General features: G+C 36.2%; 1 protein-coding gene across 1 annotated transcript in view; it reads right to left on the bottom strand.

The window, feature by feature from the left end:
• STK4 (serine/threonine kinase 4) overlaps positions 1–15227 on the bottom strand; it is a 105953-nt gene that overhangs the window by 36780 nt on the left and 53946 nt on the right. The gene's annotated exons all lie outside the window — the stretch shown is intronic.

Here is a 15227-nt window from a genome sequence, read left to right as displayed (position 1 = left end):
TTTGAACATAAGAAAGAGTTGAAAGAATTGAAACAGATCAAATATTTTTAAATCCATGAATTTATGATACAAAAAGAATCACTGGTTATATCTTTGGAGAACGTTAGGGAACCAATACATTATTTTGAAAATGTTAATAAAAAATAAAAAATCAAGTGCATATTCTGTCTTTTCTATATACATTGTACCTGAGATTATCTAAATAATAAAATGCTTCTTTACTTCAATTGGTAAATGGAGAAGAAATGATCAAATGTCACCACTTTGTAACCTCTAATGAAATGGCACCCAGACAAAGACCTTTACTGGTTTCTAACAACAGAAAAAGAGAAATGACCATATATCCAGATATTATGAACCTTCTGATGGAAGTATACATACCACCTATGAAATACCCTTGCCAAAAAAAAAACTGAACCTGATTCTGATCAAGTTTCTAGATCAGCAATTCTCAGTCTGGCATGCAGACCCCTGGAAGATCCCTGACACACTCTTAGAGGGCTCTGTAAGACCAAACTATTTTAATATTAATCTTAAGACACTATTTGACTTTTCTACTGTGTTGACATCTGCACTGGTCATACAAAAGCAGTGGGGGCTAAAACTGTTAGCCTTAGTATAAATAAAAGAGTGGCACCAGTGTTAGCAGTTATTGCATTTTTTACAGTCACTGGCTACAGTTTTTTAAAAACCCTTAAGAATATCCTTGATGAAGTAGTAAAAAAGGATTAATTTTATTAAAGTTCATGTCTTTTTAATAGTATCTATGACGAAATGGGAAGTCCACATATAGCACTTCTGTTGTAACTGAAATACAACGGTCATTTTGAAGCAAAGCATTTGTGCAATTGAGCTCCAAGTTCAACCAGCTGCTTTTTTCCACAGAGCACCATTTTTACACACACAAAAAACGACAAATTGTGAGTATTCAGACTTGGGTATCTAGCAGACATTTTCTCAGAAATGAAAAAAGTGAGTCTGTCACTCAAAGGAAAACAACTAAGAGTGTTGTAGCTGATGATAAAATTCAAACCTTCAAATGAAAATTAGTATTCCGGAAAACTTGAATCCCCCACTGTGAGCCTGACAACTTCCCTACATTTAGATACTCTTCTGATGAAACTGGTCATAACTTCAAGGAATGTGGGGGTTTTTTTTATATTGCTTAATGAAATGTGCCAACATTTAGAAGATCCATGCAACTGAATGAACCAACATTTCCCAAATGCCCAATGCGTGATGTTACAAAATCACGTGTGAGTAAAAGTTCCGCTCAAAATTTTAAAACACGAATGAATTTTAATATACACAGTAAGAAATTTTCACGAATTTAGTTTCATGTTCTACATTGCAACTAACCTATAAGAAACCACTACTTGTTGAGTTTTGGTGTAGGATCAAAGAAGACTATCCACAGTTATCTTAAACAGCTATTACAATAGTTCTTTTTCAACTATACCTCTTTTTGCTAGGCTAGACTTTCTTCCTGTACTTCAAACAAAACAATATATTACAACAGACTGAATGCAAAACAGATATGATCATCTATCTGTGTAAGTTAAAAAATCTGAAAATTGTAAACAATGCTATTTTTCTTACTCATTTGTTTTTGTTTTGGGGAAATAGTCATTTTTCATAGATAAAATACATTACTGTATTATTAGCTTATTTTAAGTAAAATTCTTAAAAAATTTTTCAGTTTTAATTTCTAATTCAGTAAATATTAGTAGATATGACTCCCATGAACAAAAGCCCTTTGGGGTCCTCAATAATGTTTTTAAGTATGAAGGGGTCCTGAGGATTGCTGTTCTAGATAAAACTACCAATTTATAAGAAACTCAGGGAACATTAAATAAGACCCCTTAGATGCAATCAGCAATATCCTGAATGAGGGAAACTATATGGGATAACAACTGGGTTTCTCCAACAGTATCTCAAAGTACATGAGCAAGGGTAGCAGAAAGGGAGGGCTTTAAATTAAAAGTGACTTAAGAGACATATCAACCAACTTCCTATAAATCTCATTTGGATCCTAATTCAAACAAGCTAAAATATCTATATAAATCCAGGAAACTAAACAGTAACAAGGCATTTTTTAGCATTAAGGAAATTTATTACTCCTAATTTGTAAAAGTATGATAAAGGTATTATATTTTTAAAAGTTCATTAATCTTTTATAAATACATATGAAATATTTAGAAATGGGATATGCCTGGGATTTGCTTCAAAACAATCAAGCAGTGTGGGTGGTGAATAGTGGAGGTGAAGGATTAAATAAAACAAGAATAGTTGACTTGGTGATTGTTGTAACTGAGTAATGGGACATTAAATTTTACCTTACCATTAAAAGCCAGTAAATGTAAGAATATGCACTAATTTTTAGACTCATTTTGAAATAAACGAAAAATAATTTCAAAGAATGTTTTGGGAGAGTTATTTTTGTCTCTATGAAATGGCAGATAAAGTTTCAAATTGTAGATAACTGAGCTCCCAGAAAACATCAAGATGCATTCTTGAGAGTATTGACTTAAGCAGAGGCAAATAAAGCATCTCTTCTATCATATCAATCATGATTTCAAATTATAAATAAGGTAGCAATAATTTTTACCTCTCAGCAAGTGTCTGATTTCTAACATGTACGGCCAAAAGCAAAAAGTACAATTTAATAATAAACGAGTAACTATGTTCTGACAATTCAGTAAAGCTTCTTTGTAAAACCCAAAGAAATCTCAACTTACAATCAGATTTGGAGCTCTGATCTAGGAGAGAATGGTTAAGATAAAGTTTCGTGGAATCATGCGTTGTTATCGGCCTCCTGGGAAAAACTCAGGGCTAAAATGTATCCTTCCCTACCACAAAAAGCCATGTGAATGGCTTACAACTATCCAGGGAATCCAAACAATCAATTTTGTTCAGGTTCTGTTACTTTTATCAAATTAATTTTGAATTAACAGTTTGGTGGTTTTATATCCTGATGGACCCATTATCACACAACTTCAGATGGATATTAGCTCTCTGTGCTGCATTAGGACTCTATTTTTAATTTCTCTGATACACCAAGGAAAAATCTAAAAAAGTACTGAATATTTCCAGCAAAAAAGGGTACATTGGACATTAATTTACTTCACCTGAAGTTTTCTCCTTCTCTCCCTTCCTCACTTTTTGCACACATCCACACTGGTAATGCTCTAGCTCAATTACTCAGTACTTCCTGGCCCCATGCCACACTCTTTAGTATCTCCACAGACACACTTCATCTTTCAAAACACACTTCCAATGACACTTATTGGTGCCTTCCCTGGGGTTCTTGCTCTCTCTTTTGGGCTCCTACAGCCCCTTCTTTATGTACTTTATGGATAGAACTTACCAGAATAGCCTAGAAAAATGCCACACAGTACAGATGGTTAAAAGAATGGGCTTTGGAGCCAAACTGCTTTGGTTACAATCCTCACTGTATCACTAACTATATAACTGTAGTCAACCACCCCTTTTAGTGTCAGGGTTTTTTTTTTTTTTAATTGACAAATATAAATTGTACATATTTATTGTATACAACACGACGTTTTGAAATAAAGTAGTCCCTCCATTATCCACAGGGGATACATTCTGAAAACCCCAGTGGATGCCTGAAACTGTGGATGGTACCAAACCCTATACATCAAGCTTCTTCCCATATGTAAATACCTATAAAGACGTTTTATTTATAAAGTTGTTACAGTTAAGAACTTAATAACTAATAATAAAATAGAACAACTACAACAACAATTCGTGGATGGAAGGTTCACATTTGTTCACAATTTCATGGATGGATGATTTGTTCTTACCATAGATCTTAGCAACCTTGGCATATGGTTTTTTCCCCCTTATTTTTGGTCAAGAACTTTCACCTTTTCTCTTAAAAGAAGCACTTTACATCTTCTCTTTGGCAAGCTGGAATTGCCAGCATCGCTACTCTTGCGCTCTGGGGACACTATTAAGCAAAATAAGGGTTTCCTGAACACAAGCACTGTTATACCTCAATAGGTGATCTGATAACCAAATTGGCTCCTAAGTGACTAGGAGTGGGTACCGCGTACTGCACAGATATGCTGGACAAAGGGATGATTCACGTCCCAGGCCGGATGATGCGCAATGGTACAGGATTTCATCATGTTACTCAGAATGGTATGCTACTTAAAACTTAGAAACTGTTTATTTCTAGAATTTTTCATTTAATATTTTCAGACTGCAGTGGGTAACTGAAACCTCATAAAGGGAATCTCATAAGGAGATACTGTATGTACATACATTGTGAAATGGCTCAATTGAGTTACTTTACATGTGTGCTACCTCACATACTTACAATTTCTTTGCAGTGAGAACACTTAAAATCTACTCTCTCAGTGATTTTCAAAATACAATACATTGTTTATTAACTAGTAACCATGTTGTACAATAAATCTCTTGAACTTATTCTTCCTATTAAGCCTCAGTTATTTTTTTACCCCTAAAATGGCAATAACAACATTCCTACCTCATGGGATAGTTCTGAGAACGAGATAACATATGTAATGCCTGGCACATAGTAAATTTTCAATACATGTAAGCTATCATTAGTATAATGTATCAAAATCACTTGATTATTTTCTGCTACCTCATAAACTCTCTAAGGGTAGTGACTACATTTGAGTTTAATTCAATTAGTAGTTGAATGAAATAACGAATGAATTCAGAGACTATGTGTGAGTTTAATTTAAAATGGTGTGCTAACTCTAAGCCGGGCAATTGCTAGGTGTTAGGAATACAAAGACGGGTAAGATAAAGTGAAGGCTGTAAAAGATCTTGCAGTCTTATCGATTCACACATAGTACACACAGAGAACCTCAATAAATATAGATTGAATTAATATGTGGGGGCCAGTTACTATCAACTCTTTCTATAGAAGAAGTCATAAAAAATCTGAAAGCAACTTCATTTGAATAAACAGGAAATGTACTCTAAAACCTAAGGATACTGAAAGCTAATAATCACCAATACTTGCAAAGTTGATAACTGACGGAAAAGTATTGTGATTCTCTTAATCTGTGTAAGTCCTGGTTAACTTTATTTAGACTAAAACCAGGAAAAATCTCAATAGAAAGTTTAAAAATGTATCTCGCTCTATTTATTTAAGGTAAGCAAGTAATATATTAATATAGTAATATATTCTCTCTGTGTGTAAAGACAGCTAAACTAAAGTTCTCTCCACAGGTAATGACTTTCAAGTTATTTTTAGATGCTGTCTTTTTTATCTATGCAGCTGTATATGTGCATAGTCATAGAAATGGTAGCACGATTTGTGTTTTTTTAAATTTACACAAATTTTACATTTGCATTATTTTGTATTTTATCATTATATAATACACTCATATATGCAAACTATGCATCCAACAAAGGTGTATATATTTTTTAAAATGTATATATACTATATATATACACACACACATATACATACATAGGCATGTTTCTCAATCCTACTCTGTAACATTGATTTTTTTTTTTTTTTTTAAAGACATGGGGTCTCAATCTGTCACTCAGGGTAGTATACAGTGGTGTAATCCTAGCTCACTGCAGCCTCAAACTCCTGGGCTCAGGAGATCCTCCTGCCTCAGTCTCTCAAGTAGCTGAGACTATAGGCATGTACCACCAAGCCCACCTAATTTTTTTTTTCTTTTTTTGTAAAGATGGGGATCTCACTGTGACACTTAGGCTGATTTCAAATTCCTGGGTTCAAGTGATCCTCCCACCTTAGCCTCCCAAAGTGCTGGGATTACAGGGTGAACCACCACACCTGGCCTATGTTCTATTCTTATGCCAATATCACAATGCTTTCATTACTGTGGTTTTGTGGTATGTTTTAATCTCTGGAAGAATAAGATCAACCTTGTTCTTCTTGTTCAAAAGTATCTTCCACATTTTTATGCAGTTATACTTCCACATGGGAAGTAAATATGGCATAATGTTTAAACATCTATTCATCTAAGTTTTCAAATTTAATAATATAAAATTATAAATAATAATCTCTGTTCACGCTGCCATATTCTGTTTCTAGTAACTCTCTCTCTTGCCTTTCCCCTACTGCAGTTTATTGATACACTCTTCCTTTTTAACTTGATCAAATCTACTAAATATCAGGTCCTTTCAAATATCCTGCTGTTGGTTTTTACCACTTAACTTTCTGGTTTGTTTTCTATTTCATTAAATTCTGCTTTTATCTTTATCCTACTTTTAACTTATTTATAATCTTTCTTGTATTCTAAAAAGAAAATTCATTTAAGGCTATAAATGTTCTTCTAAGTGCCATTGTTTACTGCCTCCCACGGATTCTGAATTACAGGGATTTGAATTTTGTATAATTCTTATTATTCATTTCTAAATTGTTTATAATTTATATTTTTATTTTCTCTTTAAAGTAAGATTTAGGAATGTTTTTGTATCTCCAGGCGGGATAAAGTGGTTTTGACTACTTTCTTAATGTTAATTTCTAATTTTATTGCATTATAGTCAGCTAACGTGGCCTGAATAATTTCTCTGTTGAGATTTCTTTTTTAACCCTTTCAAACACTGGCTGGGCATGGTGGCTCACACCTGTAATCCCAGCACTTTGAAAGGCTGAGGCGGGTAGATCACCTGAGGTCAGCAGATCGAGACCAGCCTGGCCAACATGGTGAAACCCCATCTCTACTAAAAATACAAAAATTAGCCAGATGTGGTAGCAGGTGCCTGTAATCTCAGCTATTCGGGAGGCTGAGGCAGGAGAATCACTTGAACCCAGGAGGCAGAGGTTGCAATGAGTTAAGATCACGCCACTGCAGTACTCCAGCCTGGGCAAGAGAGCAAGACTCTGTCTCAAAACAAAAACAAAAAACAAAAAAAATGTAGTTACTCAAAGCTGACAAACACAAGCAATGGGGAAAGGACTCCTTATTCAATAAATGATCCTGAGATAACTGGCTAGCCATATGCAAAAGACTGAACCTGGATCCCCCTCCTTAAACCGTATACAAAAATCAACTCAAGATGAATTAAAGACTTAAATGTAAAACCTAAAACTATAAAAACCCTAGAAGATAACCTAGAAAACACCATTCTGGATATAGGACCTGGCAAAGATTTCATGATGAAGACAACAAAAGCAATTGTAACAGAAATTAAAATTGGCAAATAAGTTCTAATTAAACTAAAGAGCTTCTGAACAGCAAAATAAACTTTCAACAGAGTAAATAGACAACCTACAAAATGGGAGAAAATTTCTGCAAACTATGCATCCAAGAAAGATCTAATATTCAGAATCTATAAGGAACCTAAACAAATTAACAAGTAAAAAGCAAATGACCTCATTAAAAAAGGGGCAAAGGACATGAACAGACACTTCTCAAAATAAGACACACATACGGTCAATAAGCTTGTGAAAAAAAGACTCAACATCACTAACCATTAGAAAAATGCAAATCAAAAACAATGAGATACTATCCCACACCAGTCAGAATGGCTATTATTAGAAAATCAAAAAATAACAGATGCTGGCGAGGTTGCAGAGAAAAGGGATTACTTATACACTGCTGGTGGGAATGTAAATTAGTTCAATCATGGTGGAAAGCAGCGTGTCAATTTCTCAAAGAACTTAAAAGAGAATTACCATTCAACCTAGCAATCCCATTATTGAGTATATAACCATATTGAGTATATAACACATAAAGACACACGCATGTGTTGTGTTCGCTGCAGCACTATTCACAATAGCAAAAACATGGAATGAACCTAAATGTCCACCAATGACAGACTAGATAAAGAAAATGTGGTACATGTTCACATGGTATACTACACAGCCACAGAAATGAGCAAGATCATGTCCTTTGCAGCAACACAGATGAGCTGGGGGCCATTATCCTAAGCAAACTAACACAAGGACAGAAAACCAAATACAGCATGTTCTCACTTGTATGTAGGAGCTCAACACTGAGTACACATGGACACAAAGAAGAGAACAACAGAAATCAGGGCTTCCTTGAGGGCAGAGGGTGGGAGGAGGGTGAGGATCGAAAAACGACCTATGGGGTACTATGCTTATCACCTGGGTGATGAAATAATCTGTGCACCAAACCCCCATGACACACAATTCACCTGTGTAACAAACCTGCACATGTACCCCTGAACCTAAAATAAAGGTAGAAAAAGAATAAAACATAGTTGTTTTACGAATATTCCATGTTTTTAAAGTTTCATATATATTAGAAATTTTGTCTATTTTCTGTTTTATCAATGTTGTTAATTGTGTTAGTTTTTTGTCTAACTGAAATGTCAGTTTTGGAGAGAAGAATATTTAAGTCTTCTTGGTTAACTTCCTGAAACTATAATTGTAGTATTCTCATTGCTCCTTGTATTTCTATCAGTTTGGGATAAATATATGTTTCATATAGGTGCATGACTTACATCTTCTAGATAAAGTATACCTTTTAACAGTATAAAACATATCCTTCCCAGGTAACATTCTTTTGTCTTAAATTATATTTCATCTGAATTTTTTTTTTTTGGTTTTTTTTTTTTTTTTTTTTTTTGAGACGGAGTCTCGCTCTGTCGCCCAGGCTGGAGTGCAGTGGCCGGATCTCAGCTCACTGCAAGCTCCGCCTCCCAGGTTTATGCCATTCTCTCGCCTCAGCCTCCCGAGTAGCTGGGACTACAGGCGCCCGCCACCTCGCCCGGCTAATTTTTTGTATTTTTTTAGTAGAGACGGGGTTTCACCGTGTTTGCCAGGATGGTCTCGATCTCCTGACCTCGTGATCCACCCGTCTCGGCCTCCCAAAGTGCTGGGATTACAGGCTTGAGCCACCGCGCCCGGCCGGTTTTTTTTTTTTTTTTTTTTGAGATGAAGTCTTGCTGTCTCACCCAGGCTGGAGTGTATTGGCACAATCTCAGCTCACTGCAACCTCCGCCTCCTGGGTTCAAGCAATTCTCCTGCCTCAGCCGCCTGAGTAGCTGGACCACAGGTGCGTGTGCCACCACGCCCAACTAATTTTTTGTGCTTTAGTAGAGACGGGGTTTCACCACGTTGGCCAGCCTGGTCTCGACTTCCTGACCTCACGTGGTCCGCCTGCCTCGGCCTCCCAAAGTGCTGGGATTACAGGCGTGAGTCACCATGCTCGGCCTCATTTGTTATCGATATTGTTTCACCTACTTTATTTCAGTGAGTATTTGCTTAGTGTATCTTTTTCCATTCCTCTGTTTTAAACTTTTCGGTTGTATTTTCTTTTCGTTACATCACTTATAAACAGCATTTAGCCAGAATTTGACTGTTATTTTTATCCAAACTCTTTCTCTTTTAATAGGAGATTTTAGTGCACTCACATTTACTGTGATTACTGATGCATTTACATTTAAACTGCTATCCCATGTGTCACTCGGCTCCAGCCACAATGGACTCCTTTCCTTCCTTACATACAATCTATGACCTGTCTCACAGTCTCTGTACTTGTTTCCCCTACCTTCCCGTGACTTGCTTCCCTCTTCACTGATGTCTCAGCTGAATGTCCTGTCTCTCCACAAGGCCTTTTCTTACAATATCTCTTTACTGTGCTTTAAAAAAAAAAAAAAAAATCGCTATTATTACCTGAACTGATATCTACTAGGGTACTGGCTTAAAGTCTATTTCCTTCACTGTAAACTCCATGAGAACATGGGCCTGGTCTGTTTTGTTCACTACTTTGGCATTTGGGCCATCTTTTTATTTTTATTTTTTTGTAATAGAGATGGGGTCTCACTATGTGCCAGGCTGGTTTCGAACTCCCTTCCACCTTGGCCTCCCAAAGTGCTGGATTACAGGTATGAGGCACTGCACCCAGCCCAGGTTATCTTAAACTAAAATATTACAGTGTGCTTTTGGAAGATTCATGAGCCAAACTGGATTTAAGTTTACAGCTTTTGTGGCTTTCTGAATGGCAAAATGGGAAGGTCTGAATTCTCATAAAATATTACATTCTTTTCCAAAAATGTGATCTGCTAACAGAATTAAAATATCAATTTTAGAGACTATTGTATTTTCAAGCACCTTTTATATTTTAATCACTATGTATCTTAAACATTATTAGAAATCTTTGGGGGGATTTCTAAACTTGGCAAATAGGCAATTCACTTTTAGAAATGGGACAAATATTCAGTTTCAGATGAAAATATGAAGTTTTTGTCAGTATAAAATCCTGCTACTCCTGATTAAATTACTTCCTATTTGCCATTTTGGGCAAAAAGGTCATTGGAAAACAGCAATTCCCTTCATAGAAGGAACAGAATTATCTTTTTTCATAATTAAATACTGTCTGTCTAGAAATCGTAAAGTCTGTAAGAGACTGTGAGGGAGGCTGGGCACCGTGGCTCACGCTGTAATCCCAGCACTTTGGGAGGTCAAGGTGAGTGGATCATAAGGTCAGGTGTTCAAGAGCAGCCTGGCCAAGATAGCGAAACCCTATCTCTACTAAAAATGCAAAAATTAGCTGGGTGTGGTGGCAGGCACCTGTAATCCCACTTACTCAGGAGGCTGAGGCAGAGAAGTGCTTGAACCCGGGAGGGGGAGGCTGCAGTGAGCTGAGATCATCGCGCCATTGCACTCTAGCCTGGGCGACAGAGTGAGACTCCATCTCAAAAAAACAAAAAGCAATTGTAAGGGAAACATGCTAGCAAGTCTGACACATATCCTTCATTAAGCTTTCAGGAGATTATTCAGAACTTTCTTCACTCAAAGGACTAGCTCTTTATTTGCCAGATGTCACTTACAAACATACATTTTCCATATTTTATGTGCTTCTTTGGTACCTCCAATAAGAGTATAGGAAACTCAAAAGGGGAATAACAAGGAAATTTAAAAATCATACAATGTTAATAAAATAGAAATACATCCATCCTTATCTCTGAATTTCTATAGTACCTAATAGAAAAGAAAACAAGAAATGTATATAAAGATATACTACTCTAAAAACCTTTTAGAACAACTTTAATGGGTTAGAGTCACCAGGAGGACAGGTTAAAACACCAACGGGTGCTGTCCCTAGATATTCCTATTCAATTCGCCTGGGGTAAGGCCTGAAAAACTGCCTTTCTAACAGTCTCTAGGTGATGCTAACACTGCTGGTCTGGGACCACTTCGAGAACCACTGTTCTAGACTATTATTTCAAATGCTTGCTTTGGGATCAAGGCAAAAGCTATGTAATAAGAATATCAACAATGAAGACAGTTTTCATTTGATCTTTGTTGGTAGAGCAGCTCATGTATCTCTCATCTCAATTTTGTTTTATCTCTTAGTTTGACATTTTTTTTGTAAGAGACTTTTATAAGTAAATTATCTTGACACTCTGAAGGTACAAAATAGAGTAGAATGTTATATATCAGAATGGTCTGGCTCAAGCACATATAAATCCAAACAATTTAATGCAAGAGTCCCAATATCAAATGCCCCTAAGTGCCAGACAGGTCAGACAGTTCATACGAATGAGTGAAGTAGGCCAAATAGTGTGAAGAATTAGAGAGGTCATACCTAAAGAGGGCAGCTGCCACTCAGCTCCAGACAACCATTAACCAATAATATAGGTCTACTGTAGCCAGATCTTTCACATTTTCAAAATAAGCTGGAGATCCAACACTTTGTGTAAAATCTGTTAAGCTTTTAACATAAGTAACTAATTTTAAAAATGTAAACACCGTATAGAACACACAAAAAGGTCTGTGAGCTGGATCCTGCCAGTTTATGACCTCAGATTTAGAAGAAAGTCTCAGGAGTAATACAAGTCATGCAATGTGCTAACCTGGTCACTGTGTGACATGGGCTCACTCCCTCTAGAAGTCATCTACTTCCAAAATAAAAAGTACTTTCTCTAAAGACCTACTAAAGCTCCTCTGTATAAGTAGCTTGCCCACCAAAACAAGTTTCCTGCCAATGATCTTAGTATGAGAAAACTGTGGCAAAGAGAAGTAAATTCTTTACATGCTGAAACTACTGATCCAAGAATAATGATTAGAATTAAAGTTGGACAAATGGCCTGAATAGACATTTCTCAAAAGAAGACATACAAATGGGCAATAGGTATGTGAAAAAATGCTCAGCATCACTAATCATTAGGAAAATGCAAATTGAGACCACAATGAAAGAGCCAGTGCAGTGGCTCATATCTGTAATCCTAGCATTCTGGGAGGCCCGGGCAGGAGGATTATTTGAGGCCAGGAGTTCCAGATGAGCTGGGGCAACATTTCCAGACCTCATCTTTACAAAAAAATTTAAAAACCAGCCAGGCATGGTGGTCTATACCTGTAGTCCTAGCTACTCAGAAGGCTGAGGTGGGAGGATTACTACAGACCAGGAGTTTGAAACTGTAGTGACCCATGATCGCACCACTGCACTCCAGCCTGGGAGAATAAGTAAGACTCTGTCTCTAAAAAAAAAAAAAAGAGAGAGAGAGAGAGATATCATCTCACCCTAGTTAGAATGGCTATTATCAACAAGACAGTAAATAACAAATGCTGGTGAAGATGTGGAGAAAGGGGAATGTTCATACGCCATTGGTGGGAATGTAAAGTAACAAAACCATTATAAAAAACAGTATAGAGGTTCCTCAAAAAAACTAAAATAGATCTACCATATGATCCAGCAATCCCACTGCTGGGCATATATCCAAAAGAAAGGAAATCAATATATCAACAAGATATCTAAACTCTCCTATTTATTGCAACACTATTCACAATAGCCAAGATATGGAATCAACCTAAGTGTCCATCAATGGATAAACGGATAAAGAAGATGTGGTATCCAAACAATGGAATATTATCCAGCCAGAAAAGAGAAAGAAATGTTGTCGCTTCTTTTATTGCAACACGGATATTACTGAAGGTCATTATGTTAGTTACAATAAGCCAGAGACAGAAAGACAAACATCATATGTTCTCACTCATGCGGGAGCTAAAAAAGTGGATCCTATGGAGACAGAGTGAAGAATGATGGTTAGCAGCGGCTGGGAAAGAGGTGAAAGCGGGATGAAGAGAAGTTGGTTAAGGGGTACAAAAATATAGTCAGAGAGACGGAATAAGGTCTAGTACAGTAGGAAAATTATAGTTAATAATTTATTGTATGCGTCAAAATGGCTGAAGAGAAGATTTACAATGTTCTCAACACAAAGAAAAGTGTTTGAGGTAATAGATATCCCAATTACTCTGATTTGATCACTACACATCATGAACAGGTACTCAAATATTACATGTACCCTAAAAATATCATAAACAAGATTTTTAAAAATTAAAAAGGATTAAAGTGACTGGGTTTTCAAAATCTATAACATTTAAAAACAAGGAAACTAGGCTTAGAAGTACTACAGATTTGAGGATTCTCAAACATTTTATCACAATGATGATGTGATTTGGTACCCAGTAGTTAAACATCTTTGCCTGAAGACTGGATAAACTGAGAAATCAGTCCTTATGTACATTTTGAAGACAACTATACAGGCAACATGGAATAGATGCGCAATCATTCAAATTTCAAAGGTCTAATCTGATTAGCAGTGGCAGCCTGGTGCACTGTGTTAAGAAGGAGTCTGAAGCTGAACCCTGATTCAGTGGAAAAGATGGGTGTCAAAGGCCTAGAAGAGGGGAATAGTAGCAGATGTGCCCCATATTTGGCCACCTTTGAACAGTACATAAAAACACTGCACCTGTGTTCAGAAACCCTATAATGTATTAATATAGCAACTAGAATAATACCTTTTAAATATAAATAGGATCAAGTCACCCCTCCCAATGGTCTTTCATTCCATTCAAGAGTAAAAGTTAAAGTCCTTTTTATTACATAAAAAGCCCTACATTGTCTCGCTCTCCATTATATCTCTGATATCATTTCCTGCTGCACATCCTATTGATACCATTCCAAAACATACTGTTTCTTTGTTGTTCTGTAAACACACTAGCCAAGTCTCTGCCTCAGGATCTTTGAATCTGCTATTCCTGCTGCCTAAAAATCTCTCCTCTGGATATTCACATAGTTCACATTCTCATCTTCTTACCAGTGAGAACTTCCTTGACTACTCTATTTTTAAAAAACTACACACAACACATACACACACACACTCTCTCTCTCTCCCCCCCACCAACCTCCCTTTTGCTTTATATCTTTTACAATACTTGCTACCATTTGACACACTAAATACTTATTTTCCTTCGCCTAGAATGAAACCTCCATGAGGGATGTGTTTTTGGCTGTTCTGTTAATGACTACATCCCTAGAATAGTGTCAAACAGATGACATTCAAAACAACAACAACAACACTGGATGAGTAAGTAAATGAACAAACAGGTAATAAAACAAATGAACCTGGGTTCTATCATGGGTTCAGTGACTAATCAGTTAATTTGCCTCAGATGAGTTATTCTGGTCCTCAAAGGATCCCTACCATTAGTTGTATAAACTATAACATTCCCGCCATTTTATAAAAGTAGAAATTAAGTTATGGAAGAATGGCATCATTTCCTCTAGGTCAGTCAGTAGTATAGTGGAAAGCCAGAACTAGACAGGTCTATCAGAGTCTAAGCTCTTTTATAAACAACAGAATTATGTTATGACAGATGAGGATCAAACTTCAGAATTTAAGAATGTAAAAATAAAAAGTTCCTGAAGAGAAAAACCTTTACTAGTAAGAGTCAAGAAGAAAATGCAGACTCCTTAGCTTACTTTTTCCTAAAATTTTTATTGCTCTACTCCTTAAATTCCTATGAACATTAATAAGTGTCTATGGTTGAGGGAAAATGTTCCACAGTAGAGAAAGGAAAACACATCCAGTTTTTCATATGAAATTGGAGTAATTATACATTCATCCTCTGAAAAAACTGAGAATAATCCTTTCAGCAGGGTTAAAATTAGGAGAATAGTTAGCAAAACAACAAGGACACCACCAAACAGCGTCAATCACCCTCCAATCTAATTCTTAAATATAAAATCAAAACCCCAAATAAACTATTAAAGACAGTTGCAATTTCATTTGATGACTCAATACTTCTCTCACCATGAACAATTTCAAATTGGACAAAAAGAAAAAGTGAATATGGATTTTGAAAGCAAAAAAGATGCCACTAATCAGGGACCAGAGAACGGCTCAAACATCAATCAAAACATTGTCCTTCAGCTCAGGAGACACTGTCAGGGATGGTTTAGGAGACTCAAAATGCATAAGAAAATGCTTGG

Source organism: Trachypithecus francoisi, unplaced genomic scaffold, assembly GCF_009764315.1.
Source record: "Trachypithecus francoisi isolate TF-2019V2 unplaced genomic scaffold, Tfra_2.0 Lachesis_group21, whole genome shotgun sequence".
NCBI classification, from domain to species: domain Eukaryota; kingdom Metazoa; phylum Chordata; class Mammalia; order Primates; family Cercopithecidae; genus Trachypithecus; species Trachypithecus francoisi.
Note: the sequence above shows the minus strand (reverse complement) of the source record. Positions and strands in the feature narration are given on the sequence as shown.